The following is a 19,176-nucleotide window of genomic DNA, read 5'->3' as shown; positions in this document are numbered from 1 at the left end:
GTAAAATGTTTTTAATATGAAACAGCTTTCTTCCTACTAACTTAACACATTATCAAGTGAAGAAGAAACTAACATCAAAAAGTAATGTATGGTTTATTTGTGAATTTGCTTTCTGAAAACATTTTTAATTATTTTCAAGAAGTTGCAACAGGAATAAACAAATTCAGTAAAAAAAATTGGAAAAAAGTGTTTTGTCATTGTTTGCCCAAGAAGAAACCCAGATTTAATGAAATACCAGGAAGTGTCAGTAATTTCAAGATATTTGAAAACAGTTATGAATGTGATAGCAGTACAAGCAATGCAACTACTTCATGTTGCAATATCACCATCAGCACACAAGCAGAATTACAATTCCAAGTACATATGTGAAATCTGTCACCAAAACTCCATAACTATAAGTAATTGATTTACTTCAAACGGAGTTCGTTGAATTCTAATTGCAAAGAGGGAAAAAAGAACTAGAGAAACTTACTTAGAAGTCAAGACTGCACAAAATAAAACGAATCCAATTACACGAATAATGGTTTATAAGCGTCATTTTCTTCGTTCAGTATTTCTTAAATAATTTCGACGATTTGTCTTTCGTCTTCCACATCGCTATCTTTAGCGACTCGACCGATATTTTCATAACCTACCGAGTCAGTTGAAGACATTTTCTTTTTAATTTCATACCGTCATCTACCGCATGGGAAACGTCTTACCACCACTGTACTGCCAACATTCCTAGACTGAAAATTCTGTGTTTGGCATCCTCTATACGTCCCACTGCCGCTGCATCAAATATTTTTATTCTCATATATAAGATTTAATCCTAAACGATGGCATTTAGCGGTTTGTGTGAATCGCGGTACCGCATTCGTAGCTGTGTCCCAACGAAAGCATTTGATGATGTTTTCTATCTGGATGCTAAACCTTCTCTTTCATTTCTTTATTCATTGTCCTTTTTCCTCTGCTGTTTTTCCTGTATTCTTCGACAGTAGTGGTTAAAGTCATGGTTTTCATTCCTTCGTAGAACTTTGAAGTTTTGTTGATGTAATAATTCAGTGGAGTGTGACGCTCCACTAGGAAGTATTTTCAATAAAAATATTTCCTAGCCAACTAGAATTAGAAGTATTTGTAATATACAGTTAGGCAAAAGTTATAATCACGGACGAATTGTTGGATACCGTTTGGAAAAAAAGTCCTTCCAAAATCATATCAGAATAACTTGCATGTGAAATAGGATGAAAATGCTGATTAAAAACATGTCGCAAAAAATATTAACTTTTAGATCCATTCGATTTTGAAAGTTTAATGATGAAAATGCAAACGTCTAATAAGGTTAATTAGAAGAATTATTTTTATTGATGAAAATGATTAGGAGTGATTATTGAACGTGCTTGCCACAATACCGTTACATTATTTTCTCTGGTACTTGTCTCGTTATTCGATTACAGCCTACATACTTCTGCTTCATATTGCATGATTCAATTCTCAAATACTTCACAAAACTGTTTATCTTACATGGATTTTTCTGTTTCTGATCGCAATATCTTTCATTAATCTTTTTATTGAAATTGGTTTTATTAAGTGTCATTTACTGTAATGTCATTAATACTGAACAATTTAAAGAAAGCCATAAAGACTCCAGTTTTAACAATATATAAAGTATTTCTACTGTCAAAATCACTGTTATCATACACATAATCCCAGATAAAATCACTACTTATTTCTGTGAAATTGCCAGGAACAGATACCATAGGGTGACCAACTTTTCAAGAGCCAACACAGGACACATTCTTTTGATAATGAGTGTGGAGAACTGGAGAGGGGAACACACATACATATAAAAGGCAAAAAAACTAGTAATTTAATACAGTACTGTAATTAAAATTGTTTTGTTTTATGAAACTGAGACAAGTCATCTTATGTACAAATGCTATGTTATTTTCCAATAATGCTTTGCTGAGCTACCTGCAGCTGTTAGAACATCTTTAATTTCCTTTATATAGTGATAGAATTATATACATTCTAATTGAAAATTAACTCTAACTTGAAGTTCTGCTTTTATTAAGTTCACATTACACCAGTTACTCATATCATTCCAGTGTAATGACATCAAGCTAAATGCCCCCTCTGCAAAACTATTTGAACAGGAGATACTAAGAATTTTAATAATAAGTAATGCTAGAGTTTTGAACATGCAATAATAAGTCTCCAGTATTGAAAAAATATCCACCCACTTTTTACCTACCAGCTTCTCTTGATGTTTCAACTGATCATGAATTTAGGCCTTCGCACCTACTTATCATAAAAGACTATCCATACATATAGAATCTCCAACATGTTCAATCACTAGAAAGCACACTGAATATCACCATTTGTCATACTATTTGTTTTCAAGGAAAATCATTGAAGCACACAAAGATGGTTGGAACTATTGAAATCAAAGTTTGCTTCTAGATATGATAGAGTTTTGATTAGAAATTTGATGAAATCCTGTTTTATTTGGCATTCAATTTTTTTAAGTATTTTTAATTTTATTTGCAGTTAAGTAGCCAAAAAATTAATCATTTTTGCATTGAATGATCTTGTTGCAGCTGTTCATAACATCGAACAACTCTGATGCAGTTAACTCATTTTTTTTAAGTCTTCTGATAGTCTCTTCAAATACTTTCAAAACGTTTTGGAGAAACAGCATATAAATTTTTGTTTTATTTCAATCCAGATTGTCATCAGTCTCATTTTGAACATATTTACATACTAAATTTGGCCTATCTTCTTGTTCCATACTTTGAAAATATAAAACTACGGCAGGCCAACATTTTAACATCTTTTCTACAGCCAGTAAGAGTGAAAGCCATCTTGTTAGGACATGGTTAATGAGGATATCTCTCTCTATTTCAACAAAATTAAAAAATCATTTAAAGCTTCTGTATGTTTAGCAGACATTGAAAAGTGACCAAATACTTTTAATACAAAACCTCGATATCACACAAAAATGAATCACATCCTTTCTTGCAAGCATTATACATTAGGTGTGCCAGACATATGGCAGGTAAGATGTTTTTATTCTTTTTTTTTGAAAAGTTGGTACACTGAATGAAATTTACCAAAATTTACATTTCCAGAGTTGGCTGTATATGCAGAAAGTTCAGAAATGTTAATATTGTATTCAGTTAAAATATTCATAATCTTATCTTTAATTTTCACTGTAGTTTCATAAAAATCAAGAAGCCTATTGCATACTCCGTTTTTTACATCAAAGTACCTGAGGACTAGAGGGAACATTTTTTTATTTCCATGGTTTGATGCATCACTTGATATACTATAAAATATATAGTCATTATTTAGATCTGAAAGGATTAGTTCTACACTAAATGGAGCCAACACATTTTTGTTGCAATTTCTGATTCAGGAAAGGTAAGTTTACTCAATTTCACAGAACAGTCTAGTAAACGATATGATAAAACTTGCCTATTAGTACGGTATGCCCATGCTAGCTCAGCAGCACCTATTTTTGACTGAGCATTAGTCTCTTTATAAGAAACAAAGAATGTTTTTATCAACTTAGAAGTACAGACTTTTCATCCTTGGCTCATGTGATACTGTGGTCATATGAGCTTTTGCATAATTTTCTGCGCCATTTCCAACTCCAAATTCCTTTCTGCATATTGTACAATATGGTCTGTGAACATTGCTAACCTCTCTAATCCAACTATAAGTCTCTTTCCATGTTTTATTAAAATAGCATAGTCTTTTGTTTTCTTCTTCATTAGTGTTTTCTTTACATCCTCATTCTTTTTGTAAGTTACTTTCTTCTATTTCACTGTCTGATTCACTTAAAGGCGCAATCCCAATAATCACAAAGAAATAACAATCAAAATTACTGATTACAGTTTGAAAATGTTAATCATTCAAAACTGTAATTGGAACTAGGCACAGAACAACACATATTATACTACGTTATGACAGGCGTTAATGTATAGAAAACCAAAAATATAGTTCGATATCAATGCACATGTGCTGGCTTGACGTCACAGGAAACAAAGAGAAGCGAAGTGGAAATGAAATTCTGGAGCTGACCACATACTAGAAAGAGAGATACAGGGACAGAGACTAACATCTTAGATTCAATGCAGGATTTTCCATTTCTATAGCTTGTCTCAATCTTAAAAGACATCCTAACCCTGTAGGGAAAGACCCCACCTTGTGGTGCTTCCGGTTGCCACACCACCTCTCCTGTTTCTAGCCCTGATGGGCTTTTAAAGGGAAATCTTAAAAAACAGTATAAAAGTAAATGGACTATCTCTGACTCTTTCTAACATATACACGTTTCCATTAGCTCTGTCCTTTTCTACTTGGGTGGCTATGCCACCCAAGTAGAAAATATTCCCCATTACAATTTTAAGTTCTGCACATGTGAAAATCTTATGTGCTATAATAGCCTTAAATAGCAGTGTAGACATTTCACTGCTTAGCGATGTATCATTCAAAACATGACATTAAATTAGTGGACAATCACAACTATATACTTCATTTGCGAGCGTACATGTAGATTACATGGGGCAACAGTGCACTCCATAAGAGCAGTACTGTCTTTTAAGGGTGAGATGTGCTATACACTCATCGCTGAAAATCAGGACTTTTAAGTGTCCTGGAAGAGAGTGCCCAGGACCAGGAAACTTTGAGCCAAACTCGGGACATTCCCAGGTAAACCGTTGGTCATCGTAAGACACGAGTATAATCTGCACTATTAGCCTAGGCAAATAGTAATTAACTAATTTAATTCAGCAAATTGTTATTTCCTGAAACATACATTTGCCTGTGAATATACAATTATGAAAAATATATATCAATTCACCAAAACAGCAAACTAAATATAAACTTATTAGTTTATATTATAAGTTTTCCAAATCCATGGATTCAATAAATTGGTATGTTTATAAGCTTGCTATTTTAATATCTTCCTAGGTGTTTATTAATTATGAACCCTCGAAAACATTTTCAATAAAATTATAAAAACTTCTTTTAATTGGTGCTTTGTGACACACACTTATGCGGAGTCAGATCCATTTTTTACCCTTGGAATAACATACCCATCCATTCCTAAGATGATTTTTATTAGATTTTTAGTTTTATTATATACTGATTTGAATAAAATATTTATTTTCTGCTATTATAAAGTGTCATAATGCTCGCTTGATTTTAGTAATGTTTGAAAATTTTAAATACTGTATGAACTACATGCAGATAAAAACTTTTTATTTAAAAGTTTCTGACTAAGCAAAGCAAGGATCTGTTTTAGCTCAACTATTTCACACTGTAATTTTCGTTAAAATTTTTCAGTGGTTCTTTTATTAGGAACAGCAATTTCTGTTCAAAATTTTTCATGAAAATTTTCTATTTCAAAATGGTAGCTGCTATCTTTGTTAGATAAGCGGTAAGAGAGTTATGGAAAAAGGAAAATTTTCATTGTCAAGCCACCTCTGCCTCAGTCTGAACACAAATCTTCCTTCCACTCCTGACTTCATGTACCATTTCAACTAATGGCTATGAATTAGATATTTTTCACATTTATTTTTTACTCTATTCCTTAAAATTACTATATTTTTTGTTTACTTTTTAAGCTTAATGTTTGCCTCTAAAACCATTCTTTTACTATTCCATCCCTTTTGAAACTGGATTATGCCATCACTGAATTTAACTATCTTTATAAATATTGTCTTTAGTTGGCATTTTATCCTATCCATATTTGATACGTTGGTGTACAGCTGCAATATACATGTTAATAGATAGATGCTCCCAGTTATTAAAAATACTAGCATAATATTTTTATGCAATCGAAGAATATCCATCTCATATCAAGTTTAATTAGAAGCAAATGTTCAACACTTTTCTGTTGAATACATTATTTTTACATGAACATTTCTTACCGTAGTTGTAAAATTTATTGTATGACTACTAAGTTTAATTTAATGTATTTAGATAATGTGTGTTTGTTAAATATAAATGTGTGAATGAACTTGCTTATGAAATTTGTATTAATTGTAGGGTTTAGTAATTGGAATATTCAATTTTGGTGTTATAATCCTTATTTTGTAGAAATTATTATGTATGTATGTATATTTTGTATGTATGTGTATTATTCATATATGCATAATTGTTGTATATTAGTGTAGTAAAACCGTAGCTCTACTAACAATGTAACATTCCTTTCAGGTGCCGTACTGCAACCTATTGGTGAGCAATTTCGCCTGTTGTGTGCATCGGTAATCACGTTGATTCCTCACTACCATATATAGCCTACCATATTTAACATAATTATTTTTAACCATATTTTGTTTAATTGCAATGAGTCCCATTCAGTTATACAATCTATTTATACATAATATATAATATATAAATTAATTGATAAAATTCTAATTAATTACTACTAACTAATTTCATTAATTAATTTTAATGTGATTTCTTGTTTTGTTTTTAGAATGAAAGACTGTGAGTGTGTGGTAGAATTATTGTATACGATGTGTTTAAATTATACAAATATCCATTATATTATAATTCAGCTTAATTATTTAAAAATTATAATTACTGAAGGAAATATATTTTCCATAAACCTTTTATTAATGTAGTCATGGACATTCATGTAGCAAGTGCATTTTATAAGAAAGCTGAAAGTATAGTATAAATGCGGCAACTCTCTGCAAACTATTTAATCTCTCTAGAAATCATCTGATTCAGAAGCAATCACACTCATCATTATTACATTAGATGATCAACCAGTTGATGCAGACCTAAACTTTTTTTGTCAATATTTACATTGTATGTATGTTGGCTTAACTCATATGTGTATATATTTGATTTCCAATTTCCTTTTATTTATTTATTTGATCAGTTTATTCAACAATAAACACTTGTTTATAACATTTTTATTTTATTTGTAATTATTAGCTGAATGGTTTGATACTTCCTTGGATTGAGCCTAAGATGAACTGATTTGTAGCCAGCATGAAAATTGCTGCACATATTAGTCAACCATGTAAAATTCTTAATTTTCAAAAAATATGTTCAGCTGTTTATATATAAAACAGCTGAATATATAAGCATTTATATTAAGTGCTTATTATGGTCAAGGATTAATTTAGGTTTCAATAATACTTTAAAACCACTTATTCTTTTCCATTCCTTAAATTTTTTGGTATAGTAGAAATTCAAACCGAAGAGTATTTCTAATAAAGGAATTTCATTAGTTGTATTTTCTCTTTGTAAGTTGAATCGGATTTCCAACAATAGAGAAGAGGCTTGAGCTTTTATTACATGAAGTTCATTTAGTGTTGTTAAAAATTTAGTCTTAAAATTAAGAACCATCAGCTAACCATTACCTTCCATTGTTATCGTCTATTCATTTTTCCCTCATCTCCTTTTGAATGTACCCTAATCAGTTTTCTTTGCATTTCTGTATGCTAAGCAAAAATTTTCAACTTCCCTTAATTCTTTTTAGTGCTTATGTAAATAAGACTAATTTCTAACAAAGTTATTTTAATAAAGAATTATAAAATCAGTTTTTAAAATACCACCTTTACAAATTGACTACAATAAAATTAATATTTCTAAAATGGATGCCTTCCAATTGTTTCATACCAATTTTATGTCAAATATTACAAAAAAACATCATTCCAATAAACTGACTTCTATGACAAGTGGTGCTGCCCTTACCTTTCACTCAAAAGTTTTTGTTTTCAAATTCTAGGCAAATAGATAATTTTTTTATACACTACCAATGTTTCATAACATATTCCATTGCAAAAGCAAGGAACTTATGGGATGAATTAAATATATAAAAAAATAAACCAAGTATTTCAACCTTTAGCTCAATTTTTTAAATTCCTGTGAATATTTTCAAATGAGTTTAAAATATAAATGTGAAACTGTATTTACATTCTACACAATTTTTTCTTTAATTAATTTTCCAAACAGAACTAGTACTTGTCTTCAAATGGTTGTACGCACATTTAATGATAAAATAGCGTATTGTGTAGTAGAGTACTACATATTTGCTGGATGTTATACCAAAAATAATAAAAATTGAATAGTAAAATTCAGGCTTATACACCATACATTATTATATATGTTTACTAAAATTAGCAGATAAACTCACATATTAGCTTTGTTTAATTATTAATGAAATATTATGATTAGGTTATTTAAATAATAAAATATGAATTACTGTTCTTCAGGTTTATTCTCACTCTTTGCAATTCTTCCTCTAACCTATATTAAAATTTGCTCTGTTATTTTAATTTCTGTTTTATTATAATTATGTCATTAGATGTTATCAAGATGTAATTTTTTTTATCTCATACTAACGGCAGTAGTAAAAAACTGTTTGACAAAAACCTACCAATCATTCTTTCAACATTACTTCTGTTACTATTCTCTTTATCATTGTTTTTGTAATTTTTAACCAAACTATTGTCATTCAAATAAATAAAATATTCACCTTGGACCAGGGGTTCTTGAATCTGTCGATAATAATCTTCTGTTTTTGAACACACTACAGTTTATCCAGTGATTGACTATGACACTTTCAAACATCTCCCTATTGGATCTTTGTAATTGCAGATATTTTATATGATACATTTTTGACTGCAACCCAATTTTTATTTACAACCATTTCAGTTAAATTGAGTTCAACTCTGAATAATATCAAACGAAGGGGTTTTACCTCTGCAACAGAATTTTCATGTTCCAATAGCTTATCTATTCTAACTACTTGATTATTTTACTTATTAAGTTTAATAATATTGTATAACTCTACTGTAAGCATACTGAGATGTAAATTTTTTTTTTAGACAGTCATCATCAAATGTTTTCTTAATGTTAAAGGTATTTTCTTTTTCTTGCACACTGTGATACAGAGCATTATCCAATGCTATTATGCTGTTTTTTCAGTAAATTAGGTCTTCTGTAATCCAAGTTAAAAACATATTATATTCATTTACAAATAATATAATTGCCTAAATTTAAATTTACTTTCCATACTTTTGGTTTGGGATAAAGCCCATTTTACTGCCTGCAGGAACAATTATTATCTTAAATCCATTAAAACCTTGACCAGTTACACCTCCATATTGCCTTGAAGATTGCTAAGTTTATATATATATATAATGAGAGCTTAAAAGAATGGTATCTTCCAAGTAGACAATTGATCTTATTTTAGTGTGATAGTGTGCCATTTGTTTTGTACCAAAACTCTTTTACCTGTTCAGTAGAAACAATATACAACATATAAAGCATTGTTTACCATAGAAAACGGTACATTAATTTACTTTCTTTGCATTATCTATTAGTTTTTCGTATGGCTTTGATGCCTGATTTGAGGCACAAGCGACTACTGTTCAAAGCTTATTCCTCTGAAAGTACGATTAGTCCTTGTGATGAACAGAGTGAAGGGCATTTTGTGCTGTACCACCTGCATTTCAGTGGGCTTGACATGATGATACAAAACACTATATTTAATCTACGAAGAAGGCAATAAAAGAAACCACTTTATTTCCTACCTTCCCAAGTAACCCTAACTACACCATTTTCATAACTGATATACTTTCTCGTGTCCAATTACAACCAATAGCTTACAGTACCTAACATAGACAAAACATGAGCTTATACTTACATGCAGTAGTTAATGAATGTCTCATTTTATAACAATATTTTTTACAAGTTTATATCTAAGTGTATTTATATATACACACACACACACACACACATACACACACACACACATACATACATACATACACACACACACACACACACACACACAAACTAACTGTAAAAGAAATGGTGAATGAATGTATGACTTATTTGTTTACTTAACCTTATTAGGTTATATTAGATTTAACCTTATAGGTTAAGTCTAAAAGTGTGTTCTGCTTATGAATGAATGAATAAACAAGGATCAGTGAGAAATTTTTTTCCTATTTTATTTTATATCATTTGAATATCCTTTGTTTAAAAATAATTTTTTTAAAGTAATGATTTTAATTATTTAATTAAAAAAATAAATTGTATAATTTTATCAAAAAAAAAAGTACAGGTATCAGACAATATTAATTTCAACAACCAACGATTTTGGGTGTAAGTAATTAAAGTTATTTAAATTGTGGTGATGGGATTGTCTTTGTTATTTCACTAACCTAAATAGTTTATGCACTTTGCACCCATTATATTAGATTAATGTTAATATAAGTACAAGTATATGAGTCAGGTATTTATTTTATTTGCACAAATTAGAAATAGATTCTAAAACTGTAGAATAAGAACATTATAGTTTTATTAAATGATTTTTTTAAGTAAGAAAAAACATGTAATGATTAAAGTATATTATTAACAAATATTTTATTTTATGATCTTAATAAAGTTAAAAATGCATACATAAAACAAAAATATAATTTACCTAAAATAGTTATTCATAATCAATAATAATGTTCTTAAAATTTATCAGATCAATTTGAAAAGCTTTGTATGACACATTACTTTCATTTTTCAGCTCAAAAGATTACTAATTTTATTTTTTAATAAACATACCAATCACATTATCTTCACTATCCTTCTTGAATTCTTTTATGTAAAAAATCAAGATGTAGCATAAATTTTATGTACTTATTTAAAAGTTGTGCACAATACAATTTTTTTAATATTAAATATTAATTCTTGAAATTTATTTTCCATTTCATGAATTTTTATGACATTTGTTTTATTTTATTGTAATAGGAAAAGTGGCAAGTACCAGAAGTTATTTTTTAATTAACATTCAGGTAGTTGTTTAAAAGCAGTTTTTTACAAAACTTCTGTATTTAGATTCTGCTATTACAAAACAGAACTTCATGCTTTATTTGGCACAAATTTCTGTTGGTATGTTTTCATACATAAATGTAAAAATAATATACACAATATTTTCACTTTTGTTTGTAATTACTGTAATATTGAGAAATTATAGATTGTAATATAAAATATTTGACTGGTGATAAGTCATTCATGAAGTAACCAGATTCTATGCATTTTTTGAGTGACTGAGAGATCTATTATCAAAAATATTCCCATGTATTTCAGAAATGTTTTTCTTGTGTAGTCAGAATTCTCCAGGTTTTAAATTCCAAACATTTATTGTACTGGTACTATAAATGCAAATAATTTTACATTAAAAACTTCAGTCAACATGGAAATAGCTTCTAGACCCAGTAGGTGGGCTGCATTTGAACATTGCTGTTTTTTAATTCGAATAAAGTTATTTTAGTATACTTGTATCAAGCAAATGTTCCATTGTTTTATTACATTTGAAAATTACAGTCATTAATATTCAATACTGTTGTAGATATATTACATTTTATCGATGCTCTTACATCATTAGGGATACGTAAATGAAACTGCTCAGGGCTGATCAGTCTTGATCTGGATAAGGCCAATTGCTCTTTAAGAAGCAGTTATGAATCAGTATAATTTCAACACAGTAATTCAACAAGTTTTTTATATTTTAGAAAGAAAATACATTTTTAGCTTAAAAGTGATGTAAAAATGATATATTACATCAATAACGATTTAGATCAATGATTAATCAAATAATAACATGATTATTTATTTGTAAATATAATAATGAAATTCCCAGACCAAGTTATTACTTAATGTTATTTTTAATGTAACATTAATGTTTGAATCTGTTATAATTTCAAAGGAAAAATAATAATATAGAAATAATAATGATACTTTCCTTTGCAAAATAAACGCACACAAAATTCCAATGTATTAATATATTTTATAAAATATATTTGTGCTTTTAAAGTTTAAAAATTTCTGTAGTAATTGTTATTAATTTTTATTTTTATTATTAAATTATTATATTTTATATTTATTTTAATAATATGGGATTCATTGCAATAAAAAGTAACATTAAGCATCCCCCTCATATAACTAATCTATAGTTGTCATTGTTATATTTGATTGTGGTTTGCCTTGCATCATAACATTATTTTCATGTGGAATGTGTCTTACTAGAGTGTGTTATGCACTTGAATTGACCAATTTTTTATGTAAATAATGTATGTTTTTTTTATAATAGTTTACTTATTACTAGTTATTTTAATTAGATCATTTTTAATTATTTTTAAATTGCACTGACAAAATAAAATAATGCTTAATTTATTCTTTTTCACAATGTAAATAAAAAGGACACAATCACAATTTACTAATTCATTGTACGACTATAAGAACAGTTCGTACAGTAATTCTAATAAAATAATAATAAGTACCAAGTATTATCTTAGGAATCTATTTCTTTGTTTAGCTATGTTATCAACACAAAATTAATTTATCTCATGACAAAGAAGTGTATCTTTAAAAAGAAGTAAATAAAAAAGAATCTTTTTAAAGTTAGTATCAGAGAAGATACTCTTTTAAAATGTTATGTCACCAGTGTTGAATCGTAAATTTTTCCCTTATTTATTATGTAAATGCTTATTTATTTAAAAATTTTCAAAAAAATAAGAGTAAAAACTTATAATTATAAATCTATTAATAATAAATTTTAGTAAGGTATAGTTCCTTTTAAATTAACTTAATTTTTTCGTAGTATTTATTAGGCATTTTTTTTAAGATATGTATTAATTGTATAACTTTTTTTTTTGTTAAACATTAAAGTTTTATTAATCATAAATGTATATATATTTTATTAATCTGTTTTCTTGGAATCTGAGGTACAATTTATTTATTTAATCTAAGTATAATTTATATTTTATTATAAACTGCAATCTTTAAATCGGTATGAGTTTGTATTGCCTTAGCCAAAATTTAAAATTTACTTTTAACGTAGTTTAGTAGGTCAAGTGATTTTCAGACTCAGATTTTAGTTAGCTTTTAATGCATTTTAACATTAATTTTACACACTTTGCATATTTTACATTATTACATATTTTCCTTCTATTCTTGCTTTCTTACAAATTCTTATTACCAATACTCCACAGTTCCTTATAACTTTATGATTTTACAGCATCTAAATAGTGTTATTAACTTTCTTTTTCTGGTCAACCAGACAATTGGGCGCAAGTCGTAATTTAAAATATGGCTAAACTCCTTTTATCTAAACTACTAAAAATTAATAAGAATAACAAATTATGGGATTAACATTTTTTTTAAATTTTGTATATTACTTGATACTTAGGCTACTAAATAAATACATTTTCTCCTTACACTGGTAAAATATAACCTAAAATTTTTAAATGTTTACAAAACAATAAGAAATTAAAGTAAGTAATTCTAAGTTTATTGCTTAAGTCTTATATTTCAATTTTGCTTAACTAAAAGGAGAAAGTTTTATCAGTTTTTAACATTTTGTAACAAAATTTATAGTTATTTTCCAAATGAAATTCTTCATATAACATCTTTTGTCAATACCTACTTTAATTTAAATTATTATTTCTTTGATACAAATTTATATTTTCTGGTTTTGCGCAGTCAAGTTGCTTGGCTGTTTTATCTTTCTTAAGATAATCTAAAAACTCAGTACATGACGTGAAGATATACACTAAAACTTCAGTTTTTATCATTCTGTTGTGCAGCCTACTTCTCTTATCATTCCATATGTGTTTTATTCTGCTGGTAATCCTTTCCACATAAGCATTGCTTGGGGGAATACATGTTGCACTATTTTCATTAAATTTAGATTCCAGCCACTGGAGAAAAACATTTTCTACTTTTCACAGGCATAATGTAAGGATTATGAATAAGAATCATAAGTATTTATTAAGTATTGATGTTTAGTTAATGTTATAATTCATTTGCTTTGTAGCCAAAAGCATTTATCTCTTCAAATCATTAAATTGACTTACCTAAGATTCTGGAAGACTGGATAGACATCACTGTCTTTCCATATTCTTTAGAACTGTTGACACTAGGTTCATCAAATTGTGAACAAAGTATAGGTAAACTTCACGAAGGCCTTCAACACAATCATTTTCATTTCCTCCATAGCTAGAAAAAGAAATATTTTCAACACATACCTATAATAATACAAGCATACAAAATGTACACCTATAATATATTTTTCAAAAGTTACAACTTAATTATAAAATTACTTAACCAATCAATATACATTTGGCTGAAAATATACACTTAATTTTGTAAAAGAAAAAAGAACTGAACAAAGGGCCTCTAGTCTGACTAATCAACTGGGCATCAAACAATGGCCAGTAAAACTGAACTGTCAGATTGAAAACCAGACATTTTGTAACATTACACCTGAAGTGTTTTAGGGAATAACATCAGCAATACTTTAAAGAATTTAAAGTAAATGTAAAATAAAACACCAGCAGTTTATATTTAGTGAATAAAAAATATTGTAGTCAGTAATAGTTAATCCTCAGTTTAGACAATGTAATGTAGTTGAATTCTGCTGGACTGAACTTACTTATTCATCTGTTAAGGAACAAATTAGAGACCACTTCTAACCATTTTTTAATTGAATTTAAAGGTTAGGTCTTGATTTTTTTTAATGTCGCTATTAACAAAAGTAGTTCTAGATTAATATTATATTTTAGCTGTTAAGCTCACAAAAGCTTCTAATTGGTTATCACTAGAATTTTAAACAAAAATATTTAGAACTTTGGTTTTCGTAAATATCAAGAGTTGTAGGTTGTTGCAGCCACTAATAAATGTCAAAGCCAGCACATCCTTTATTTTCCTTGAAAATATCAGCATAATGGTTCCAGAAATTCTGGTTGTTCTGGAACCATTATATTGTAAGAGATTCAGTTTGAAATTAATCAAGATTGAAGCTTTTTCTTGTTTTATTGTTTTACCGTTAAAAACAAATTGAATAAATATATAGTAAGGGATAATCAATAAATTTTGAAATCAAATTTTTCTTTGTTTAATATAAAATCAGTTGTGTGTATATATTTTTTATGAACTTTTTTTTGGTATATGAAAGAGAAAAGAGGATTTGTATTTGCCTACTGATATATCAAATACCAATACTTGAGTAGTATGCTTTTCTTATCAATACATATATAATAAAAAAACTTCAGAGAAATATAGGTCCACAAACCATTTTTTTCTATCAGTTGTTTGTGTTTTTAGTAATTCATATCAAGAATGAATTGTGATTCTTCAATATAAATTAATGCATGTTTATATATATATAAATTTTCTTTTTCATATTTAAAATTGACCCCCATGTTAACTTTTAATCAATGATATCTCAGAAATTTTAATAAAATTATTTTTAATAGTGCAATCTTAAACATCTTATTGTAAACAAAAACATAATCAACAACCTAATTGTAGAAGAAGTAATTACTGTGATTCAACCTTCACATTCCAAAACAAAAGCATGCATTACAAAAAACAAAAATCGTGCCTGACTTTGTCTCCTCCACTATATATATCTATATATATTAATAGGAAAGAAAAAACATGAAATTTTTGTCACATTTGTTTATTAGATAATTAGATGTAGTTGACATCAGATTAATGTAATTATTAATAAGTAAATGTATTACATTCTGTTAATACTTCAGTGCCATGAAATTATATACTTTTACTAGTTATTTTATGTGTATTCAAAATCAAGGAAACAAAATCTGTCACAAAATTTGCTTTTTGTATGCCATATTTAATTTTACTCTTTAATCGCCCAAAATGTTACTTTTTATGATGTGTAAGACACCCTAAATTCAAAGACTAAATATTAATGGAAAATATCACCAGTCTCTGCTTTAATAAGCTTTCTGCATAAATATAACAGCGTAACTAAGGTACATGTCTAAAAATATTTTTTGCAATAAATATTCCTTAAATTATATTTTTCATAATTATAAATTTTTAATAATAGTTATATATTCTTACTTGGTCTTATTATGAACTAAAAACGTTAAACTACATTATAATATATAATATAAACTATCATGTAAAGATATTTTATATAACATTGTGGAGAAGAATAATTAGTTTTTACTGATAATGATATTGTAGTGTATTTTTTGTTTTAAACAATTAACAACTGCATGATAAGTATTCTAATACAGCATGTTATTGCACTTCAATATTGCACCTGATATACATAAAATTAATGTTTATTATATTTTATAAAATAATACAGCCATGATTGTTAATATATTTATACATTGATTAATTTAATAGTTCATTTGTTAATATTGCTTTGTAGCAGCACCAGTTAATTTTCATCAGCCAATAAAACAGTATTTATAATGGGCTAACATAATAACAAAATACTTTTACATAAATATAATTTTAATTGTAATTCCTCAATAAGTTTTTTATACTGGAATTATAATAAGGCATTTTAAAAATACTGTTTTCTTTTGATTTACTTACTTATAAATACCTTATTTAAAACATGTTAATTAATGAATTAGAATTTCATTCATAATTTCAGCTTAGTATTTGTATAACTAAGATTGGCAAAATATTCTGCAAAGTACAGAACATGTAGTTGAATTATGAATGAAATTGGACAAGCAAATGATTGATTGACCTCAGATTTTAATATATTACATTGACATATACAAAAATTGAGATTACATATACATTGAGATTACTCAAAAATTTCACCCCTAATTTATATTAAATAGTATAACAAATGATAAGCAGTGATGCTGATCATTACTTATAATTTAAAATGTTTCCTAAACACAAAAGGAGCCCACAACGTAAATCCTCAAACACAACACAAATTAATAAAATAAATTACAAATTAATATCTAGACATAACTATTGCTTTTTCTTGATGTTTCTTCAGCTATCACCAGTCTCTCAGCTAATTGTAAGAGCTATAATCTTAAAAGAATTTTCACTGTAATATACCCATAATACAATGAGTAAATGATTTTGAAGTAAAAAACAAATAATAAAGAAACAAACAAATAAAGGATAGAAATCAGTTACTCATTAAGTAATAAAATAAAATGAGTTTGCTTAAGAAAAAGCAGCCAGATTGCATTTGCATGATACGCCTGTAACTTCATTTCAATTTATAAAATATGAATTATTATTGAAAAGTAGGATTTCTAAATAAATTATTTGTGATTATTGCCAAATTTGAAATTAAACATGGCCAAATTTTACTTAAGGTGTAGAAACGGTTGTGATAAAGCTTTTACTTCATTGAAATGATTACATCAGACTTAAACTCTAATAAAATATGTTATATAAATATATGTAATTTTTTTTCAAACATATCCTACTGAATATAAAATATATTAATTTATGTACAATTTTTACTTAAAAAATGAAGGTTAAGTAAAAAACGTTTCAGTTAAATAGTATTTAGTATTTCTTTCATAAATCTTCTTCATTATCAGCTTTACTTTAACTTAGCTTAGCTTTACTAAGTTTTATACTGATCTCTTAGGAAAACTCTGAGATCACTGCTGACTGCTGGTAAAGATGCTATACTTTTTTATAGTACTTTAAGCTCCTTTTTCATGACAAATTCTCCTTTTTTATAGTTAAATTCTAATTCTATTTTTATTTTTTTTTATACTTGTAACTCTGCTGAGTTACAGTTACACAATGAGGAATTTTTCCAACCTGATAAATAATGCACCCACAGTTGTGTGATTCATTAAAGATTAAATACTGCAATTAATATGAAAATAAAGAGATTTACAGGTCTTTATCTTACATGCAGCCTACCATGTAGATTGTGTTGACCTTTGTATCCACCTAGTCGTATATCATTTGAATAATTTACAGAAATAACTCCATTCAATGTTATAACTTAGTACACATCTATCTAGTATATCTGTAATGAATACCATAATATATATCCACTTTTGCAGCAGTTCTTTCTACAACCTTTCTTCTTTCCTCTACAGCAGATGTTTACTGCTTTATGAGTGTTGAAAGTATCAATACAAAAATAATGATACTTTTAAAGCATTCATCATAAAGTCGGAAAAACTTTTATTAAGTATATTTTAAGAAAATACATGTGTTCAACTTGAAAGAGGTCCCATCACTAAGTTTATTTTATAAATAATAGTTTATTGATAAACACTTACATAATAATTTACAGAAAGTGTTGAAAATGATTTCCATCACTTCTATGTACTTGTCAACACATTTTACCATCTTCCTGGTTGCTCTTGTTTGCTGTACCCTGTTTATTTCCGACTACTCAGATCAGGGACTCTTGGTGGCCACAATCCTTTAGAAATGATTCTTCCACCAAAAAGATCCTGCAGCATCTCCATAGTACAGCATGTTGTATGGCAAGTGGCGCAGTCCTGTTGCAACCAGTAGTCACACTCATCCTCTTGCAGTAAAACTACAAACTGTTGGATAATTTCTTGGTAGATGGTAGCATCCACAGTTTTTCAAAAAACAAGTGTCCTATTATTAGTCGCCTATTTTTTGTGAGTGTAGGGGACATTCAAAGCAGATGTGCAGGTTTTCAGTACTCCAGGTCCAGTATTTCTGACTACTAACATACCCACAAAGCTGAAACTAGTCTTAATCTGTGAAAAACACTTGACTTAAAATTCCATTGTTGCCTCTATTGAAGTTCTTGAACTACTGACAGTAGTGAATCCTTTAAGTATAATCAGCAGTAGTTAGCTCATGGAAAACCTGCATTCGATACAGATATTATTTCAGCATTCTCCTCACTGTAGTTTGGGCTGAACCTAGTGAAAAGTTCTTTTCCTGGCTTAGTCTTCACAAAGATTTACAAGGAGATCTTTTAACTGTCACTTTAATGTCCTGTATAAACTGCATCGTTAAAACTGACCTGTGTCAGCCACTTTTCAGATCTAACACCAAACCTGTTTTACAAAATTTTTTAATTAATGAATGACACTTTTCACTACTGCTTCCTTTTCAAATTTTTCCCTGAAGTTTCACCAACATACAGTTGGAGATTTCTCTCTCTAAATAAGATTCCATTACAAATACATATTCTTCAACTGTTAACCAAATTTTAACAAACTGCAGCACATAATTATGCAACCTTGTTCAAAAGCCAGTATTAGACACAGACTGGCAATACTCAAATTTGCAGGCAATAAAGTGCTCTCCCCACTCCATCGCCAATTGTACCAACATCTGCCACATTATTTTTATCAATCTCACACCAATATATGCATTTTAAAAAAAAAGTATGCATATAGTTTAAACTACTGA

General features: G+C 28.1%; 1 protein-coding gene and 1 long non-coding RNA gene across 3 annotated transcripts in view; one reads left to right on the top strand and one right to left on the bottom strand.

Annotated features, from left to right (window-relative positions):
- Positions 1–19,176, top strand: part of LOC142319163 (protein kinase C-binding protein NELL2-like) — a 316,057-nt gene that overhangs the window by 284,074 nt on the left and 12,807 nt on the right. The window lies entirely within an intron of this gene.
- The window catches only part of LOC142319165 (uncharacterized), a 38,884-nt gene continuing 28,518 nt past the window's right edge, over positions 8,811–19,176 (bottom strand). The window contains exons 2-3 of the long non-coding RNA XR_012755119.1: positions 13,863–14,004; positions 8,811–8,947 (exon numbers count right to left, since the gene is read on the bottom strand). This is a non-coding gene — a long non-coding RNA (uncharacterized LOC142319165). The remainder of the gene's footprint in view (positions 8,948–13,862; positions 14,005–19,176) is intronic.

The sequence above is a fragment of the Lycorma delicatula genome, chromosome 2 (assembly GCF_047948215.1).
Source record: "Lycorma delicatula isolate Av1 chromosome 2, ASM4794821v1, whole genome shotgun sequence".
In the NCBI taxonomy this organism is placed as follows: Eukaryota; Metazoa; Arthropoda; class Insecta; order Hemiptera; family Fulgoridae; genus Lycorma; species Lycorma delicatula.
The sequence above is the reverse complement of the archived record's forward strand: the minus strand, read 5'-3'. Positions and strand labels throughout refer to the sequence as shown.